The 20,431-nt window shown below is 49.5% G+C and overlaps 1 long non-coding RNA gene across 7 annotated transcripts in view; it reads right to left on the bottom strand.

Annotated features, from left to right (window-relative positions):
* Nucleotides 1-1,404: 1,404 nt before the first annotated feature.
* The window catches only part of LOC113905372, a 42,220-nt gene continuing 23,193 nt past the window's right edge, over nt 1,405-20,431 (bottom strand). For 2 of the 7 annotated variants that reach the window (XR_003514644.1, XR_003514648.1), the window contains 4 exons: nt 19,084-19,624; nt 17,834-17,894; nt 10,218-10,380; nt 9,490-9,788 (listed from right to left, as the gene is read on the bottom strand). This is a non-coding gene — a long non-coding RNA (uncharacterized LOC113905372). Of the gene's footprint in view, nt 2,499-9,489; nt 9,789-10,217; nt 10,381-11,111; nt 11,263-17,833; nt 17,895-19,083; nt 19,625-20,431 lie in introns of those variants that run through there. The other 5 variants (XR_003514645.1, XR_003514647.1, XR_003514650.1 and 2 more) reach the window with 5 other exon arrangements.

Raw genomic sequence — 20,431 nt, 5'->3', positions numbered from 1 at the left:
CTCGGTGTTGAGACTACTTGGAGAGTTTCCTCTGTGGGCTCCAGTCTCGTCTTGCAGGAAGCTGGCAAGTTTTCAGTCTCATGGTTATGGGGTCAGTTCAGCCCTCGAGGCAACACTATTTCACATTTAAAGTCTGGGACTGTTCAATCTGGGCAGGGCACGCAGCTGGGACTGAATTCAGCCCTAAAGTCCCCCACAAGTCTCTCATCAGGCCTGTCCTTTCCCCCATTAGCGAGTCAGCCACTCATTTGGGACAACCCTCCCGGCTACTGGAGTACGGATGTGATGGAGAGGGGGAGACTGAGGCCTGCAGTGGCCCTGGAAGTCCTTGACACTTCAGGTAGAATTAGCTCTGCATAACAGCTTCTGACCACCCTGGAGGATCCAAAGCCAGGTGTGGAAGCGGCCTCACCTGGCCCCATCCTCAGTCTCCAGGTTCATCCTATCCTTTTATCTTCTGCTTCTCCCCTTCTCTGCTGACCCAACCTGTCCCCTCTCCTCAGGCTTTCACTGGTTCTCCTGACCTCGCTCCATTCCAGCCACACACGGAAATGTCCCTCTTTCATTCATTCATTTACTAATTCATTCAAAACTTACGGAACATTTATTGAGTGCTGACTATCCCGGGCACTGTGCTGTGTCTTGAAGCCCCAGCTGTAATCTTGATCAGAGCAGACATGGCCCCCACCCTCAGAGACCTTTCACTCTCATAGTAGAGAAAGATCTTAACATCATAACTACAGCAACCCAATTTAAAAAATAATAATAGTGGGTAAAACCCTTGAACAGACATCTCACCAAAGATATACGGATGTATACAGGCAAATGAAAAGATGCTCAACATCAGTAAATCATTAGGAAAATGAAAACTAAAATCACAGTGAGATACCATCACACCTTTATTTAAATGGCTACAACCAAAGGGACTGCCCATCCCGACTGAGGAAGCAGCTGGATTAAGCCTCTCATTCGCTGCTGGCAGGAGTGTAAAATGGTACAGCCACTTCGGCAAAGTTTGGCAGCTGGGTAAAAAGTTACTGCTAAGTCACTTCAGTCGTGTCCGACTCTGTGCGACCCCAAAGACGGCAGCCCACCAGGCTCCCCCGTCCCTGGGATTCTCCAGGCAAGAACACTGGAGTGGGTTGCCATTTCCTTCTCCAATGCATGAAAGTGAAAAGTGAAAATGAAGTCGCTCAGTTGTGTCCGACTCTTAGCGACCCCATGGACTGCAGCCCACCCGGCTCCTCCATCCATGGGATTTTCCAGGCAAGAGTACTGGAGTGGGGTGCCATTGCCTTCTCCGAGGTAAAAAGTTAAGCATGTACCAATTATATGATCCAGCCATTGCACTCCTAGATACTTACTCAAGAGAAATTAAAGCCTATGTTCATATGAAGACCTATACACAAACTTAATTGAAGCTTTATTTGTAATAGGCCAAACTTGGAATTAACCCTGGCAACCATCAACAGATAAATGGATATACAAATGATGATACTTCCAGATAATGAAATACTTGTTGTTCAGTTGCTAAAAACCAGAATCACTGATGCACTCAACAGTGTGGATGAATCTCAGAATCATTATGCTGAGTGAAAGTGTGTATACGACAGGATAAAACGTGTCTATACTCTAGGATCATCCAGTTATTGTAGAAAATTCTAGAAAATACCAACCAGAAAGAAGATCCATTGTTGACCAGATGGGGGAAGGGTTGGGAAGGAGGAATCACAGAGGGTCACGAGGTAGCCTTTTAGGGACAACAGGTACGCTCATTATGTTGATTACAGTATTGGTTTAATAAGCGAAAATGTATGTCAAAATGTATCAAGTTTTACACTTTAAACATAGGCAGACCAATAAAGCAATTTTAAAAATTTCAACTACATGATGAATCACTTAATTACAGGTGAAATAAAGAGCTATAAGGCAGGCATCTTGGAGACTTAGAATGTACAAACATTAGTCTGGGGGCTGAAAAGCACTAGGGGAGAGCAAGGTTTAGGTTGAGGTGGGAAAGGTCTGCTGGAAATGGTCGGGGTGGGGGCAGAGGGCTGAGGGTTGGGGGCTCTGGGGGAGAAAGACCAATCCTGGCTGGGGAACCAAGCATGTCGGGGCCCTGGAGGCTTGGGAGGCAGCATAGTGAGAGGAGCTTGGGGCCTCAAGCCTGTGTGATCTCCAGATACCCAGCTGTCTTGGGCAACAGAGACCTCCTGTAAAGACCTTCACCCTCTTATTGCCGTGGCTGGTCCCAGAATCATAACATGGTGGGGTCCCCCATTCTAGCCTGCGAAAAGAGGTCTACACAGGCCCCATGCTGAGCCCTGAGCCCATCCGAGCCCTGGTGAGAGCCTCCAAGACACAGCTACCCTCACTCCAGGGCAGAGTCAGCAGCCCGACCGTCCATTCCTTCTCTGCTTGGAGCAGCCACACTCTTTGTTCTGGAATCTCGGTTAGAATCATCAGCTCTGCAACCTTCTGGGCCTCAGTTACCTCCTCTGTAAAACAAGGATGATGATAGCAGGGCTTCACTGGGTTGTACTGAGGATTAAATGAGCTGACACTTATAAAGCATTTGGAAGAGTGCCTTATTCCTTCGGCAATATATGTAAAATGAAATGCTGTTCCACCCAATAAACACCAGGAACAACTTCCAAGAGGGGGGTGACGTGTCAGGGAGGAAGGGGCCTGTCAGGTGGCAGCAGCAGACTGGCCTTTCTGAGCTCGAGGGCATGGGCATCTCTTCCGTCAGACATACCAGGACACTTCAGTCCTGTGCCTTCAGGCAGTTTTGGCATCAAAAGTCTTCAGGGCTCCTCCTATCTGGCCATGAGGTCCCCACTGAGATTTCACTGGCTGGAGTGAACTTCTTGATCTCCCAGAATTTCCCCAGCCTTTGTAGTGTGTGTGTGTGTGTGTGTGTGTGTACACATGCACGCATCTCTGCTTGGGAATGCTGGGCCCACAAACAGATGGTTTCTTTCCCTGTCTTGCTTTCTGTTTTATTCTTTGTTCTTCACCAGCTCAAAAGAGAAGGCTTAAAATGTCTCTGCTTAGGGCTAGCTCTTCCTTTCACGCCAAGCAAGTTAGCGTCCCCTGCTTTATAAATGGAAAACAGCCCATTCTTCTATCAGTGGACTAACACTGTATAAAGTCCCCTTTGATCCTCAACACCCTGTGCACCTGCCAGAGCTGCAGATGAGGAAACTGAGGCTCAGAGAGCTAAAGGCACTCAAGCCTGGTGAGAGTACCTACCGTGAGGAGTCACCACCAACCCCACGACGTGCTCCGCATACACGGGCTGTGTACGTTACAGAAGACCTCCCCACGTGTGACCCCGTGTAGGAGCCCCACCAAACCCTCACAGGAGGAAGAGGGCAGCTGTTATTGCTCCCAATTTGCAGATGGGAAAACAAAGGTTTGGGGGATTAGTGGTATTTCCCACATTCCATGGCAAGTCGACTCAGTTAAATTCAACAGACATTTCCTGATCTCCTCACATGTGTCAGGGCTTCCCTGGTGGCTCAGTCAGTAAAGAATCCACCTGCAGTGCAGGATCCCTGGGTTGGGAAGGTCCCCTGGAGGAGGGCATGGCTCCAGTGTTCTTGCCTGGAGAACCCCAAGGACAGAGGAGCCTGAAGGGCTACAGTCCGTGGAGTCGCAAAGAGTCAGACAGGGCTGACAGACTGAGCTCACAAGACGTGTCAGCCCCTGTTCTAGGTCTTGGGGAATAAAAAGGAACCAGACAAGGCTCCCCACCCTTGAGGAACCAATTTTGGGATAAGGTGTCAGGGGCTGTGAGGTGGGTGCTCAGAGGAAGAGGGGGTTCTGGAAGACGTAACATGTGAGTGTTAAAGAATGGAACAGCTCAGTAAAGGTGAGAAGAACATTTGAACATCAGGAACTGAAACAAGCGTGAGGGAAGCACGGGTGTGTGGTGCGTGATGTATGTGTGGTCTACATGGTGTGTGTGCATGTGGCAGGTCAAATGTTTAGCAGATCTCAGTGGTCAGAGTGTGGTCTATGAAGTCAGAAAACGTAGGTTCAAATCCTGCCTCCATTGCTTTCGGTTATTGGATCTTGGGGACATTACAGCACATCCCTGTGCTTCAGTTTTCCCATCTCCAAGTGGGGATAATGGTAAGGTCTATTTTGAGGCATTACTATGAGGATTTTATTACAATACTTAAGAAGCTCCTCCTAATAGCATACGGCACAGAGTGAGCAAACAATGTGTAGTTGTTGTTATTGTGTACTCACTAAATCATGTCCGACTCTTTTGTGACCCCATGGACTGCAGCCCACCAGGCTCCCCGCTATTTTTTCGCTAACGCTGACAGAACTTTCCAGACCTTCCTCGAAGGACATCTGAGAACTTGAGCTGGAAAAGAACCACAAAGCCATTGGGTTCAGGTGTTGCCCATCATATTTGCCCTAGAAATAAACCAAGAGCAAGCTATGACTTCACACTGGAAAGTGACCTTGGAAGGAGGAAGGTACAGAGAGAGAGAGGGAGCAAAGCTTAGGTGGAAGGAAGGTGTATGCAGGCTGTTAAGGAAACAGCAAGTCTAGAGGTCTTTGTTTAAGGGAAAGACTCTTAGATAAAAGGAGACAAACTTACTCCATTTGACTCTGGCTCCAGAGGCCAGACAAGGGCAAAACAAACTAATGGAGAAAAGTTTCAACATTAGTCAGAGCGATGGAATGGGTTGCCTTAAAGGTAGTGAGCTTTCTGCCACTTGTCCTTTCTGTTTAGGGGCATTTCAAGCAGAAGCTGGGGACCATCTGCTCTATCCTGCATTGGGTAGCCAGGATCATCTCTGAAGTCCTAGTGAGCCACTGAGCTAGCTCATTTGGTAAGACCAGAAATGTACAAGATGGGGAGAGGAGAGGAGCCTGGAAAGGAGCACTGAACTGCCTCCCTTTGGCCATTAAGGCTCGTCCCTTTGAATTAGGGATTGGCTATTACAGAAATGAAAGAATGAGAGATTGTTCTATCAGTCATCTTCACTTTAGTATAAATTAGACACAATGATCATTTTCTGCATGACAGCTGACTGATGATAGAAGAGGATAGAAGATACCAAAAGAAGAGAGAAAAGAACATGAGAATAAAATGGGCTGGGCTCTGAAACAAACTATATTAATCTCAATTTTGTCAAAAAACAGCCCTGACAGCAACCAAAAGGAAAGAAAAATAAACATTCAGTGGTGAACTCCTACCATCATGTATTCATTTCAGCAACGAACTCTGGAGTACCGAGTACATACCTCACTGTGTGCAGGGCAGTGGGGACACTGAATGAACCAAACACAGCTCCAGCCCCCAGGCTACTGGGAGACCCACATGGAGCTCCCAGTCACAAGCCAGCATGGCCAGTGCGGGGATGGAAGGATGTGCTGAGCAGGGCATGATCTTTCCCGTCAACCGTGCCCCAGGCCTTTCTCTCAGAACCACCCCTTCCTCCTGGGAGGAACGGATACCCATTTCACAGACAGCTAAACAGAGGGCCAAAGAGCAACCTCTTTGGGAAGCAGCAGAGTCAGGACTAGAACAGCACTGACTCAAAAGCTAGGCCCCTTTTCCCAAACACAAACACATTCCTTGGGGTCAGTTCCTGGAACATCCCCCAGCCCACGGGCCTTCCCACTCCATGGGTGGGCTTGCTCACCCCCTCCTTCCTTCCCGTGCTCCTTCTCCAGGGTAAGGAAGACAGACCACGGCTGGTGAATGCCTGTCTGGAGCTGAGCGGGTGGATAATTTGAATCTGAGTGAAGCCATCTGCTTCAGGCCCCTGGGGGTCTGCGGCGGCCAGGCCAGTGCAGCTGCTCCCGACCCGACCCTGCAGGCAGCTCTCTCTGTGGAGCCCCTACGTGCAAAGAGTTTAAACATCTCCAACCATAAGAAGGCCTGGCCGCCTTCCCAATCACAGGGACTTGAGTCAGGGCTGGGGGCGTGGTCAGGTTTTTATTTCCTGGGTGCTCTATTTTCTCGGGGGTCCTGAGCCAGAGCTGCAGGGATGGGGGCAGGAGGGTGGCGAGGGTAGGCAAAAGTTACCAAGGGCCGTCAGGAAATTGTAGAGATGGGCAGCATCTCAGCCATAACACATGGGCTCTTCCTCCCTCCAGAAGGGCAAACTGAGACCCAGGGAAAAAGCAAGAGTGGGTAAGATCCCACTGTGAGACCCCATCTTCAAGGGTCACCTCACACGTTGCTGGAGGCAGGAGTGGCAGTTGAGGGTGGCAGAGACGGGGGGAGGTGACGATCAAGCCGGACAGCCAGGCTCACAAGGAAATCCTACCCCACTACACAAAGAACATTACCCACAGGACCTTGCCTTATCTTGCCAACCTCTAAAGTTGGTATAGTGGCTTCCCTGGTGGCTCAGACAGTAAAGCGTCTGCCTGCAGTGCGGGACACTGGGGTTCGATCCCTGGGTCGGGAAGATCCCCTGGAGAAGGAAATAGCAACTCACTCCCATGGATGGAGGAGCCTGGCAGGCTACAGTCCATGGGGTTGCAAAGAGTTGGACACGATTGAGCAAAGGTTGGCATGTGGATGAGGATCCCAGGACACAGAGAGGTCATGTAACTTGCCCAAGATCACACAGCTGTGAATGCCTTTACCCACCTGAAGCAGTGCAGAGCAGAAGGAGCCCTGAGTTCAGGGCCGGACTGCTGCCTGGGTTCAAACCCAGCTCTGTCACTTACAGGCTGTGTGAACTTGGGGAACTTGCTTTTCTGAGCCTCACTTAACCCCCTCTTTAAAATGGGGCTAACAGTACCCACCTCGTGCTGCTGTGACGATTACATGAGCCGAAATGGGTAAAAGACTCAGTTGTGCCCTGATAACAAAGCAAGTTCTTGATGCATGTTAACTGCTGTTACTACCACGGTCTGTTCTCGGCACGATGGGCAGGGGAATCCTTTGAAAAGGTAAGTCTGATCATCTCACTCCACTGACTTTCCCTCCACCCAGAACAAAAGTTCAAGTCTTAACCATGACCTCTGACTGGCCTGCATCACCACCCTGGCCCCCCTTCCACTACTCCCCCCACCCCTGACACGGCAGTCTCCTGCCTCAGGGCCTTTGCACTGGTTTTTCCTTCTACCTGGAACGCTCGGCCCCCAGGGATTAGCACAGCTCCTCCTTCAAGCATCTGTTCCAATGTCATCTTCTCTGTGAGGTCTGTCTTGACACCTGCTTCAAAACTGTCACCACCACCCACTTCCCTGCTTGATTTTCTCTGTGGCATCCGTTGCCAGCAGACACTCCAAAAGACGGCTTGCTTAGTTAGTTATTATTACGACTGTGTCATCTTTCTCCCCCACTGGAAAACAGTTCATGATGGCGGGATATCTGTGCTCTGTACTGTCTCCAGCCTAGAACATGCCTGGCACAAAAGCGGGGCCCTGGGAAATATTATTTGAATGTATGAATGAGTAACTGCATCCATCTGTCACTACACTTGAAAGTCAGGAGTTTAACACCAAAGAGATCAAGTTCCAAGGGTCAGAGGCAAGCCTGGAGGGGAGCAGAGCCAGGAGGTCGGGGCGAGGCAAGGACAGAGCTGAGGAAGGAAGAGTCTGAACCCCAGACTGAAATTCTTGTTGGGAGACTGGCAGGCAGGAGGGAGGAAGAGGTATTTACAAAACACCTACTAGGCACTAAAAAAAACCAACTAAGATATTCATTCATTCACAGACAAGTCATTAGACAGCCCTGTGCCAGACTGTTCTAGGGCCCCAGGAGCCTACATCCTGAAGAGAAACAGGGAGGTATGACGTTCATGATCCTTGCCCTCTCTGACATCACAGTCTTGTGAGAAGAAAGACACTAACCAGCTCTAAACATTGCATATTAACATCAGACCCATTTCACAGATGAGGGAGCAGAGGCTTGGGGCATTTAGGCATCCTGGCTGCTGGGTGGCAGAGCCAGGTCAAGAATCAGCTGGATCTGCCTGGTTCCCAACCCCCTTCTTCCTTCCAATTGAGTGTGGCTGCTGGCTGGTACTCAGGGGTGGGTGGGTGTGGTCATGGGGACCGGGGCAGTGGGAAGGCAGGAAGAATGGCCTGGGCAAAGGGGCAGAGAGGGAACATGGGGAGCCAGGTGCCAGCCAGGGAGAAAGTCATTTGAAGGTGCAGCAGGAGAAAGTGAAATCAGAGACTGGGAGGAAACCAGCTACAGAGCCTGCAGACGGATGGCTTCGGTTTTCTGCTTCAGGAGCTAGGGAGGCAGGGAAGGTCTGTGAGCTCAGGGCTCTTGAAGAGCAGCCTGGCAGCTTGCATCAGACTAATGAGAATCCAGTGGCAAGAGGGAGGCCTGGTGGTCCAGTGGTGAGGAATCTGCCTGCCAGTTCAGGGGACACGGGTTCGATCCCTGGTCTGGGAACTAAGATCCCACATGCCACTTGCGGTGGAGCAACTAAATCTGGGCTTCACAACGAGAAGCCTTTGCACCACAACTGGAGAAAGCCCTGTGCAGCAATGAAGACCCAGAGCAGCCACTAAATAAATAAAACTGTAATTTAAAATAAAGGGTGAGGGGGAAGGAGGCCTGGCCAGAAGCTGTCACCATGGGCAAGGAACGAGGTGATAAGTGTCATGGGTGGAGGAAGCCACTGGAAGGGGCAGGAGCAAGGCCATCTACGAGGAAGGACTGAAGGGTCTTGGAGGCCAACAGAGCCTGGGGGGTGAGGCCGAGCGTCCTTAAGGTAATGCCTTAGATGGAAACCAGAAATCACCAAGTGTTTTCCCCCGGTCACTGAAACTGTCCTGAGTCAAAGACAGCTTTAAAGAAGGAAAAATGCAGAACTGACCATCACAAAGCCCCTGGGATGGGCCGAGAACTGGGCTGGACACGCCACCTCATGTGAGTTTCACCCCCACTGGGTGTAGAAGGTGATTTGCACAACTTTATGGAGGGATGTTTTACACATCCTATAATCTACCTACGCCAAGTTTACAATGAAATGATTTTTAGTAACCTTAGCTAAGTTTTAGAGCGTTTTCATCACCCATCGTACCCATTTATGTTAACCCTCGTTCTTCCCTCTCCCTGCGCCAGGCCTCCTTTCTGCCTCTATAGGTTGGTTGCTTTCCAGACAGTCTTTATAAGTAGAATCACACAATAGGTCTCTTGTTTGGTTTCTCCCAAATAACGTCATGGTGTTGAGGTTCATCTCTCCTCTCATACATATCAGGAGACTGCTTCAAGGCTGACTAGTATTCTGTTGTATGCATAGGCCACATTTTGCTTATCCACCCATGAGCTGATGGACATGCATGTTTTCAGTTTTGGCTGCGATGAATAATGAAAAATGCTGCCATGAACATTCATGCACAAATCTTTGTGTGACCTATGTTTTCAGTTCTTTTGGATGGAATGGAATTGCTGGGTCATATGGAAACTTTCACTGTTTAAGAAATGTGTACCAAAAAAAAATAAATGTGAACAGTCTTGGCCCACCATTAAGAGATGCTAGCAGCTAGAAATGCCTGGGGACCCTCACCTGGGCCCAGACTACTTGTGAGGAGCCCCAAAGGCATTTCCACAACTGGAACCAGTGTTGCAACTGGACGGGCCCTTGTGGTTCTTATTGTAATTGTGAGGTGCAGCTCAGAAACCACCATCAGGGAACTTTGGAAAAACCAAGGTTTACTACTTGCAACACGTTGAGGGCACATGTCATGCTCAGGGCCACAGGATAAGGTCACAGGAAGAGAGAGAGAGAGAGGACCTGGGGTTGAGGATGGATTTTGCAGGTTTGCTCTTTATTGGTGACCTGAAAACATAAGAATAGGAATTAACACATGGGAATGGAAAAGCAGGGTCACCCCCGCAATCAATCTTCTGGGTCACCCAGGGCTTTTCCAAAGGGGAGCTTCATGCGTGGCTCTGTATATCTAGCTGTTTAGCTGGCAATGTGTTTATCGAGATGGGTATCTTTGAAATGGATGCCTCTGCCATCGAAAGCTTAAGGTCAAGCACTTACAATGAAAAAAAAAAAAAAAAAAAAAACCTCATTATCAGGCACTTATACTACAGTATTGTTACCATCGTTTTTCCTAGGAGGATACTGAAGTCCAGAGAGGTCAAGTGAACTGCCCTGTGACACCCGGTCATAGCCCAGTAAGGGAAGTAGATTGATTAAAATCACGGACTGAAGATGTCACTTAGCACTACTCGCTTTTGAAAAGGATCTCGCCCACACCTGTCCACTGTCCAATGCCAGAAGTCCGCCATTAGCACATCTTCCATTGTGTTAAGCACAGCATCTCTTCATTCTCAATTGCAAGCTGAATTCCCTGGCCATAAGAATGTGTTAATTCCCAAAGATCTTTCTGTAAATGATCTCCAGCCAGCAAGCTTGAAGCCTACAAAAGGAGGAGAAAAAGGAGACTAGTAAAGTATAAAGAGGGCCTGGGAAAGAGGCAAAGATGTTTGCCTGGACTGGTCCTGACCCAGGGAGCGTTCAGTTCCCTTCAGTCCGTGTCCACTGCGTGTCTACCCTGGGCTAGGCCCTGCGCTGGGCACTTCAAGTGAGACAGAGCAAATCAGACCTGACTCTGCGCTGTGAGGAAGCTCACAGCCCATTGGGGCAAGTGGATTCACCATCACACACCAAAGACGTGTGATCTTGGGGTGGACACCAGGACTCTGAGAGCCAGAGCAGAGAGACCAACTCCTGTTGGGGGAGACAGGAAATTTTTCCTGGATGACGTAGCATTTGAATGGAGGCCGAGGAAGCGCTTTCCAGGCAGAGGACTCAGCACAAGCGGCAGGGAGATTCCAGGTGGACCCATGGGCATCTCCCATCACCTGGAGATTGAGGACTGAGGTTAGAAGACTGACCACTCAAATGCCTCAGGGGCTGAATAACCATCCGGACCAGTAAATCTGGCCTGACAAAGAGATGTCATGAGTTGGGGCAATAGTATCCTGTCTCCGAGCGTGGCTGCTCTTCAGTTTGAGTCAATTGTCTCCATGTGGGAATACCAACAGAACTGACATCTTCAATGTTTAAAAAAAAAAAAAATCCAAATATTTTTGTGAAATATCCAGATTTGGCAGTGCCAGAAATACATTTTAAATTCTTTAAACTCACCTGTGGGACAGACTTTGTCCAAGTGCCTCTGGTCTGCAACCGCTGACCAGTTTGCTGGGTCCAGGTACTTATCTCTGGACTCCCTACCCTCTCTTGGTCTTTGAGAGCTGGTCTTCAGGCCTGAGGGTTCCTCCAGCTCAAAAGGGATTGGCTGGGGAGGGAGGTAGGAGGCGGGATCAGGGTGCGGGACACTTGTACACTCATGGCTGATTCATGTCAATGTATAGCAAAAACCACTACAATATTGTAATTCAGTTCAGTTCAGTTCAGTTCAGTTGCTCAGTCGTCTCCGACTCTTTGCGACCCCACGAACTGCAGCAGCCCAGGCCTCCCTGTCCATCACCAACTCCCGGAGTTCACTCAAACTCACTTCCATCGAGTTAGTGATGCCATCCAGCCATCTTATCCTCTGTCGTCCCCTTCTCCTGCCCCCCACCCCTCCCAACATCAGAGTCTTCTCCAATGAGTCAACTCTTTGCATGAGGTGGCCAAAGTACTGGAGTTTCAATATTGTAATTAGCCTCCAATTAAAATAAATTAATTTGAAAAAGAAAAAAAAAAAGGGATTGGCTGTCACAGGAGCCAATCAGAACTCAGAAGAGAGAAGAGGGGATGGGCACTCCAGACAAAAGAGAAAGGAGATGAGCAGTCGTCAAACCCCACCAGGAGCGAATGTACGGGATTGACGGATTCTAATTACATCTCATTCTAATCCTTAACATTTATCTAAAAAGTGACGAGAGGCGGGCATGAGGGCAGTCACAAGCCTGCTCAGCCCCAGGGTTGCCATGTGTCTAATTAGAAGTTTTCTCCCTCTTGATCACCTAAAGTCAAATTCATTTACTCTGCTCGAATTGAGGGTTTAATTGGTTCTTGTTTATCCTCCTCCTGTCTTCTCCCCCATCACCTTTGCCTTCTTCCAGAGGGCCTCTCTGCGTGCCGGAAGCAGGCCACAGCCTCTCATCGTGCAAGGGAATCTCTGTAAGGAGATCCGTTTGCGACTGTTCGTGCCAGCCTGCGGCAGCAATGACATTAACCCAGGGGCACAAGTATTATTGAGGCCACGGTGGAGAAGGGCCTTGTGATGACGTCTGATGGGAACTCAGGGTGCCCAGGACAAAGGGGGCACTTCTTGGTCTAGGCCCCCATCCCTCCCTGCTGGGTCAAAAGACGCCCTGTCCTCTCAACCTGTTGCATAACTGAGTGGGCTTCATATCCCAGTTCTGGAAGAAAAGTGGTGGGAAACACCAGTTAGGGACCAAGCCCCCTACATCCGAGGATGCGGTGAAGGCACTAAAACCACTGAATTCTTTTGCCAGCTAATGAAGTTTCTTCCCCTTTTTTTGTAGCCTCTTTCCTCCCTTGTCAATTAATAAACATGGCAGCTTCTCTTTGTGGGTAGAGAAGGTGGGAGGCAGCTACTGACCCACAAGAAATCTCTCTTCCAAATCAGACCCTCTGGATGCCGGGGAGTGGAGGAAGAGGAGGTCCAAACACAGGCATGGAGTTCTGGGCTCAAGTCCTGGCTGTGCGGCGGCTGGAGGCAGCATGAGACAGCCTGGAGCCGGATTGGGACCCATCCCAGTCACGTACCAGCCCTGTGACCCCAGGAGTATCCCTCTTTGTGACACAGCGTTCACATGAACTTGCTGTGAAGACTCAATGTACCTGCCACTTGGCAAGAACTCATCACACACCAGATGGCAGAGCAGTGTGTTATGTTGTTCTGAGCACTTAGCAAGGCATCTGGCACACAGTTAGTGCTCAATAAATAATTATCACTACTACTAACAGGTTAGTTAACCTGTCTGGGCCTCGGGCTTCCCCATCTGTGAACTGGGGGTAATCACTGCCCCCTCCCTGGCTCTTGGAGTTGTCATGAGAAGGAAATGTGTTCATTGATATTGAGGGAACAGCGTCTGGCACAGAGTTAGGGCTCTCTGTTATGTTAGCGATGATTATTCCAGTAGCTCTCTGAGGGTGGGCAAGTCACTTTACTCTGGACCTTAGTCTGCTCATGTGCAAAAAAAATAAATGAAAGATAAAAAATATAGCACCATCTGTCCCGGCTACCTCACAGGGTTGTTGTGATAATGAAATGAGATAGTGTTGATAAAAACATTCGGTGATCTGTAAGTGTTCTACAAGTGTTAGCTGTCAGCATCACTCCGTTAAAAGGTAATTAGTTGGTAAATAAAGGGAACGAATGAAGCATTTATCCTGCCTTTTCCATGCATACTGTGCCACTGGGTACCCAAATCGTAGATAAGGGACATTTCTCTTTTTAGAAGTATTCCTGCCTGCAGATGAAGAAAGGATGGTAGAAAGAGAATCTCACCATTCGCAACCCCTAATGGATAAATGGATCTAGATCTTGAACATCCACAGCTGCTAACATCCCCAGACTGGAGACGGCAGGCGCTGTGTGTCTCCTGATGGAAAAGCCGAATTTGTACCTGCTCAAGCCTCAAAAACGAATTGTCAATTTACCGGGACTACAGAAGACAGAGGGATGAGTTAGAGGACACCATGGGGATGAAACCGGTAAAGTCCACACAGGGAAAACACAGGACAAGCATCGTTTTCTTTAAAAAATAAATAAATAAATAAAAGGAGAGCGGTACAGTCACTTTGCCAGGAAGTTTGGCGGTTTCTTACACAACTAAACATACTCTTACCACTCAGTCCAGTAATTGTGCTCTTCGCATTTGCCCAAAGGGAGCTGAAAACCTATGTCCATGCCAAAACCTACACGCGGATACTTATAGCAGCTTTATTCGTAATTGCCAAAACTTGGAAGCAACCGAGATGTCCTCCAGGAGGTAGGTGGATAAACTCCATACCTTCAGACAGTGGCACATTCGGTACTAAAAACGAAACGAGTTATCAAGCCGTGCAAAGACCGGGGGCAAACTTAAATGCGTATCAGTAAGTGAGAGAAGCCGATCTGAAAAGGATCATATCGTTTGAATCCCACCATATCACATGTTGGAAAACGCAAAACTGTGGACACGGTAAAAAGATCAGTGGCTGCCAGGGCTTATGGGAGGCATGACTAGGCAGAAGACACAGACTTTCTAGGGCAGTGAAAATACTCTGTGTGATACTATAATGATGGATACATGTCATTTTACATTTGTCCAAGCCCACAGCATGTACAACACCAAGAATAAACCCTCGTGCACACTGTGGACTCGGGGTGATTACGAAGTGTCAGTGTAGGATCGCTGACTGTAACAAATGCACCTCCCTGGTGGGGACGTTGAAAACGGGCTGACTGTGCCAGGCTGGAAACACGGGATGTACAGGAACTCTCTGCACCTTCCTCTCAATTTTGAACCTAAAACGGTTCCAAAAGACAAACTCTATTTTTAAAAATGAAAGAGAGGAATTGAGAAGGATTATAGATTAAAAGAGACAGATATATCAACCAACCTCCTTAGGCTCCTGATTCAAACCAACTATAAAATAAGCTTAAGAGGTGTGTAAGGCAACTGGAAATTTAAACATCACTGGATATTTGATGATATTCAGAATTTATTCTTAATTCTTTAGTGGAATAACTATATTGTGGTTATGTAAAAAATTGTAGAAAAATGTAGCAAGCTGGATATGGGTAGAATATACAGTGCCTGGGGTATATTCACTTCAGAATGACACAGGGAAGTGAGTAGATGTAGACGTGAAACATGACTGATCATTGTTGAAGCTTGATGACAGATGGAGGAGCTCTCAATGTAATAGTCTCTCTACATTTATATACATTTGAATTTTTTCGCAATAAAACATCAAAGGGAAAAGTTAAATTAGCCAAAGACCAGCCTGGATTGGGAATTCTGAGATTACATTCACTGCAAATGCTTTAGGGCTCCTTTTGAGAAAGTCAGAAGGCCCGTGGCCAATCTTCCTAAGGCCATTGGACCACCCTATGAGTCCCTGATAAACTTGTTCCTTTGGGTGCCCATAATTATTCTCTGAGGTTATATAGGGGGTGATTTTTATAGTCATTTTAAATGAACACTTAGGGGTTCTCACCTTCTGAGGCGAGTCTGGGAGAATCAGGGAAGGCTACCTGAAGGAGGTGACCTAAAAGAAGGAAAGTGGGATATTCTAGCAAAGCAAAGGCTCAAAGCAAAGGTCCACAGCTATCCTGGGACTGTAAGGGGAAAGGTTTGGTCAAAGCAAGGAAGGGGAACTGCAGGTGCTAAATTGAAAGCCAGACTGGAACTTTGAACGCCAGGTGAAGAAGTCTGATTTCCTTGTATTTGCATAACTCAGTAGCTCCATAACGCCCACAGCAGAGTCAAGTGTTTTTCTATGATTTAAGGGGGCAGTAGTCTTATGCAAGCTGGATTAGCAGAGGAAAAAAATAGAGGCAAAGATGAAGGAGGCAGGAAGGGAGGGAAGCAGGAAGCCTCATATCTCAGATGGCTGTTGACATAGACCAGCATTTCTCAAAGGAACCTTGAGGAACCTTGGTCCTTCAAGATCCTCCACAAAAGAGGGGTACCGTGGACAGGAGTTTGAGAAATACTGCATTGGCTCCTCTTAGCATCACACGTCTTATTAACATATAAAGGTCCTGAGAAGTCCAATAACAAGTAAGTCATTTTAAGTTTGTTTAAGCATTTTGTCACAAAATACACCCCCCCCTCCATTTTTAGGAAACTGTGGCCTAGACCACCAGGCAGTTGTGACAGAGTTTCCAGCCCACCTGCCAATCTCTTGTCCCAACCCCGACCCCCCTCCTTGTCTTTGGGCCCTGAAGCCGGGCTGACCCATTTTCCCAGCGTCTCTGCAGTGCGCTGAGGGGGCTTGGGGAAGCATTAGCGTCCCAGTGGGCCCGTCAGTCCAAGCCTCCCTGTCACAGGTTTTCAGTAAGGATAAAGCAATTACATCAGATGGGGAGAAATACAGGAGAGCAGCTGCCAAGCAGACCCTCCCCTCACTTCTGGAGCAGTGTGAGAGCTGTTGGCCTTGAAGACCCCAGACCTGTGACACTGGCTTGGACTTTGTGCAGAATTAAAAGCCTTTGCCCTTGATCCTGGGGGGCAGCAGGGAATGGGGTGGAGGGCAGAGACGAGACTTCTGTCCCCTGCCCCTGCACTGCAGGAGGACTCCTGGTGGGCTCCAGGATGAGCTTGTGCCCAGTATAACCCAGGTTGCACCATCCCACCCACCTGCCAACACCCAGCCTGGGTGACCAGGTAGGGAGTGAAGAAGACCGCCCCCCTTGTCCCTTTGCTGGACTGGAGCTGCCGGTCTAAGGGTAGGAGGGTTCTGGGCCGGGTCGGGAGGGACTGCTCTCCTCCTCACCCCTCCCATCCCACTCATTCATGCTCTGAACTCATAAACCAGACTCACAAAGAGCCTGGCCCTTAAGGGGTGTCTTTTCCTGCAGGAGACTGGGGAGGGGGCATGCAGAAAGTTAACTTTAAACTTAATAAGGAAATAAATCATATAGAATATTAGAAGGACACAAGTGCTGAGGAAGACAAGGAAAGCTAGCAGGTAAAGAAGATGGAGTGTTGGGGTGGAGTACCTCCAATCCCACCTCCCTGCCTTACATTTCTTCATAGCACTTACCGAACTCTGATGAACTATATCACTCACTCACTTACCTGTTTGGTGTCTCTCTCCCTCCACAAAAGTGGATGCTCCATGGGGTCAGGAGCTTTGTCTGTGTGGTTCAGAGCTGTTCCCACATCGTAAATGCTCAGTAAATATTTGTCCAATGAATGAAGCAGTGTGTGTGCGCCTAGGCATCCATACCCAACATCCCCTGCCCTCCCTCTGGAGAGGGAGTTTCCTTTGGCAGCTGACGCAGCCTGGCCCTGGCCATGCCAGGCACCAGCCAGGAGCAAGACTGGCTCCCCATCAGCACCACCCCGCAGAAAGGCTGAGCGCAGGCCCATCCCTGTTAGGGATGGAGAACTAGGAGACGGCTCCAGGGGTGGGACCTAGAAGGCAGGCCAGTGTGGAGGGGGGTCCCGAGTGCTCAAATCTCATTCAGAATATATCCAGAATCTGACCTCTTCCTACCCCCACCCCCACCTGGGGGCCCAGCCGCCATCGTGTTTCCCCTGCATTCCTGAAGCAGCCATTACCGCATCACTCCCCTGCTCTGCCCAGCCAGGAGCATTCTGGTAAACATCAGTCAGGTCTTGTCATCCCTCCGCTTAAAGTCCTCTGAAGTCTCCCTTCTCACTCAGAACAAAAGCCAGTGCCTTAGCCCACAAAGCTGATGGCATCTTGCCCCTCACATCCCCTACCATCTCTTCCTAACCTAACTCCTCCTCCTTCCTCATCCTGAGGTACCATTGACATTCCTGCCCCAGGGCCTTTGCACGTTCTATTCCCTCTGCTGGCGCTTTCTGCTTCTGAGATCCTGGGCCTGGGGCCTGTACCTTCTCAGTATTCAGCTGGGTGCTCAATACTATCTCCTCCTCTTCCACCACCTTCTCTGAGCATCCCACTCCAAAGATCACCCCCCAATCTCTATTTTTTCTGTATTTACTGTTTCCTTATGGCTTTTTTCACCACTTGACACTACACTATACATCATTCAACTGCCTGTTGTTTATGCCAAGAAACATAAGCTCCATGAGGACAACAGGGCTGCTATTTTGCTAACCACTGTGTTCCCAGCACCTAGAATGGTACCCGGCACATAGTAGGTGCTCAGTAAATTTTTGTTGAATGAATGAAAAAACCAGACTTACCAGTTTCGATGGGCACTGCAAGAAGACAAGTTCCTCAGGGAACACGGACAGTGGTTCTCTTCTTCCCAAGGAGGAAACACGTTCAGAGAGAGCATGGACATTGTGTCAGGTCACGGCCCCAGCTTGGGGCGTGGCCAAGCTTATCCCCGCCTCCTACCTCCCCCACGCCCCCCCACACCCCCATCCCCAACTCCGACTCAAAGATTCTCTGTGTCTGGAAGGCCGGCCCCTCTGGGTAGCCTAGCCCACAGTAGCTCTGGGAACAGTGGAAACCCTATAGCTGAGAGTTGAGCCAGTGGTTCCTCTACCCACTCCTCATACTTGACTCACCTTTCAGGGCATGGGCAGGGGCAGGTAAGAGGAGGGGGCAGCAGCCCAGGGCATGTCTGGCTGTCAGAAAACCATGTCAGGTGCTGCGGGGCTCAAGGGGTGGGGCATCCCCTATGGCTCAGCGGTAAAAATTCTGCCTTCTATGCAGGAGCCTCGGGAGACTTGGGTTAGATCCCTGGGTTGGGAAGATCCCCTGGAGGAGGGCTTGGATCTCAGGAGCAGAGAGTGCCAGGCAGAGGGACTAGAAAGTGCAAAGGCCCTGGGGCAGGAGTGTCAGTGGTACCTCAGGATGAGGAAGGAGGAGGAGTTAGGTTAGGAAGAGATGGTAGGGGGTGTGAAGGGCCAGATCCCATCAGCTTTGTGGGTTAAGGCACCGGCTTTTGTTCTGAGTGAGAAGGCAGCCTTCAGAGGACTTTAAGCGGAGGGATGACAAGACCTGACTGATGTTTACCAGAATGCTCCTGGCTGGGCAGAGCAGGGAAGTGGCCGCTGCAGTAACGCAGTATTCTCTTTGTGACTCAGCTGGTAAAAGAATCTGACTGCAATGCGAGAGACCTGAGTTCAATTCCTGGGTCGGGAAGATCTGCTGGAGAAGGGATAGGCTACCAACTCCAGTATTCTTGGGCTTCCCTTGTGGCTCAACTGGTAAAGAATCTGCCTGCAAAGCAGGAGACCTGGGTTGAATCCCTGGATAGGGAAGATCCCCTGGAGAAGGAAATGGCAGCCCACTTCAGTACTCTTGCCTGGAAAATCCCATGGATGGTGGAGCCTGGCAGACTACAGTCCATGGGGTCGCAAAGAGTCGGACCGAGCAGCAGCAGCAGCCAAGCCCAAAGAGCTTCAGTGACTAATATGCTTGTGTAAAAAAAACAAACTCAGATAAACATTTTCCTCCCCAAAACAAAAGGTGCATAGCCCACCTGGTAGTCCAGGAGGGGTCCAGCAGCAGGGGAATTGGGTGGATTGGTTACTCTTGCCTCCAGGGTGAGGCTTAGCTGGTGGGCGGAGGAGTTGGCCCAGCCCCAGAAGACTCAAGGCTGCCCTAGGACTGTGCTCTGAGTCTCCAGGCAGTCAATGCTACACTTGCTCTGGGAATAGACTGGAGTCTTTTCCAACTCCTCAGCCTCTAGCCTGGGGACGGGGAGGTCCTCTCTGTTCCCAGATCCTCCAAACCTATTTCAGTAGAAAACAGGGAGGGGTCAGGGCAAGCACGTGGCCCATCTCCAACACGCACCCCCACGTTCCTCCCATCACTCCACCTTCCCTCAGCCGAGGAAGCATCGTCTGGTCTGGGGACTTGGAGCATCCTGCATCTTCCAAATATTTTGTTCTTTCACCACCACCCCCGCTCCCACACATACACAGGCATCAGTGTTTGACACTCAGAAGACAAGAACCAACTTCTAACTTCTGGTGGGTCGTCTGTCCCCTGAGGCAGTGAATGTTCTGAGTCCAAATGCCCTATAAAAGAAGAGGAAATGCCAGGGAAGGAAGGAAGATTAATATTTCAAAAAGAAAACCATCTGGCCATATAATTTTACATTTATTCTTCTGATCAGTTAATCTCTGTCTCCCTTAGACAGTGAATTCTGTGAGGGCAGGACCCGCATCTGATGTGGCTCGCCGTCCTAGCTCCAGTGTCTGGGAGGGGGCCTGATAATGAGGGAGAATGAAGATTCAGTGAATGGATGGATGACCAGCCACCTCCCTGGGACTGCCTGGGTGAGCTCAGAAAGGATCCCTGGAACCAAAGAAGTGAGGGGGCTGTACCAGACCTGTGGTTGCCAAGCTGAGGTCTATGGAGGCACTTGCGTGAATCTTGTTTTCAAAGGTCTGATCAAAGGTTAGTCCTCCTCCCCTCTTTGTGGATGGCTTGCACTAGCTCACCAAGGTGGCAGCCTCTTGGATTTTTCCCAGAGCTGTAACAATCGCCCAGGAACACGGGCTGGCTCATAGTGACATCACAGAGGCCAACTCCAACTCCAGATCACATGCCCAGTACTGCCAGTTACCACGTTATACTCAGTGGACCTGTGAAGGTCATGCTGCTGCTGCTAAGTCGCTTCAGTCATGTCCAACTCTGTGCGACCCCATAGATGGCAGCCCACCAGGCTCCCCTGCCCCTGGGATTCTCCAGGCAAGAACACTGGAGTGGGTTGCCATTTCCTTCTCCAATGCATGAAAGCGAAAAGTGAAAGTCAAGTCGCTCAGTCGTGTCTGACTCTTTTCGACACCATGGACTGCAGCCTACCAGGCTCCTCTGTCCAT

The sequence above is a fragment of the Bos indicus x Bos taurus genome, chromosome 15 (assembly GCF_003369695.1).
Source record: "Bos indicus x Bos taurus breed Angus x Brahman F1 hybrid chromosome 15, Bos_hybrid_MaternalHap_v2.0, whole genome shotgun sequence".
Taxonomy (NCBI): Eukaryota; Metazoa; Chordata; class Mammalia; order Artiodactyla; family Bovidae; genus Bos; species Bos indicus x Bos taurus.
This window is presented reverse-complemented; position numbering and strand designations above follow the sequence as displayed.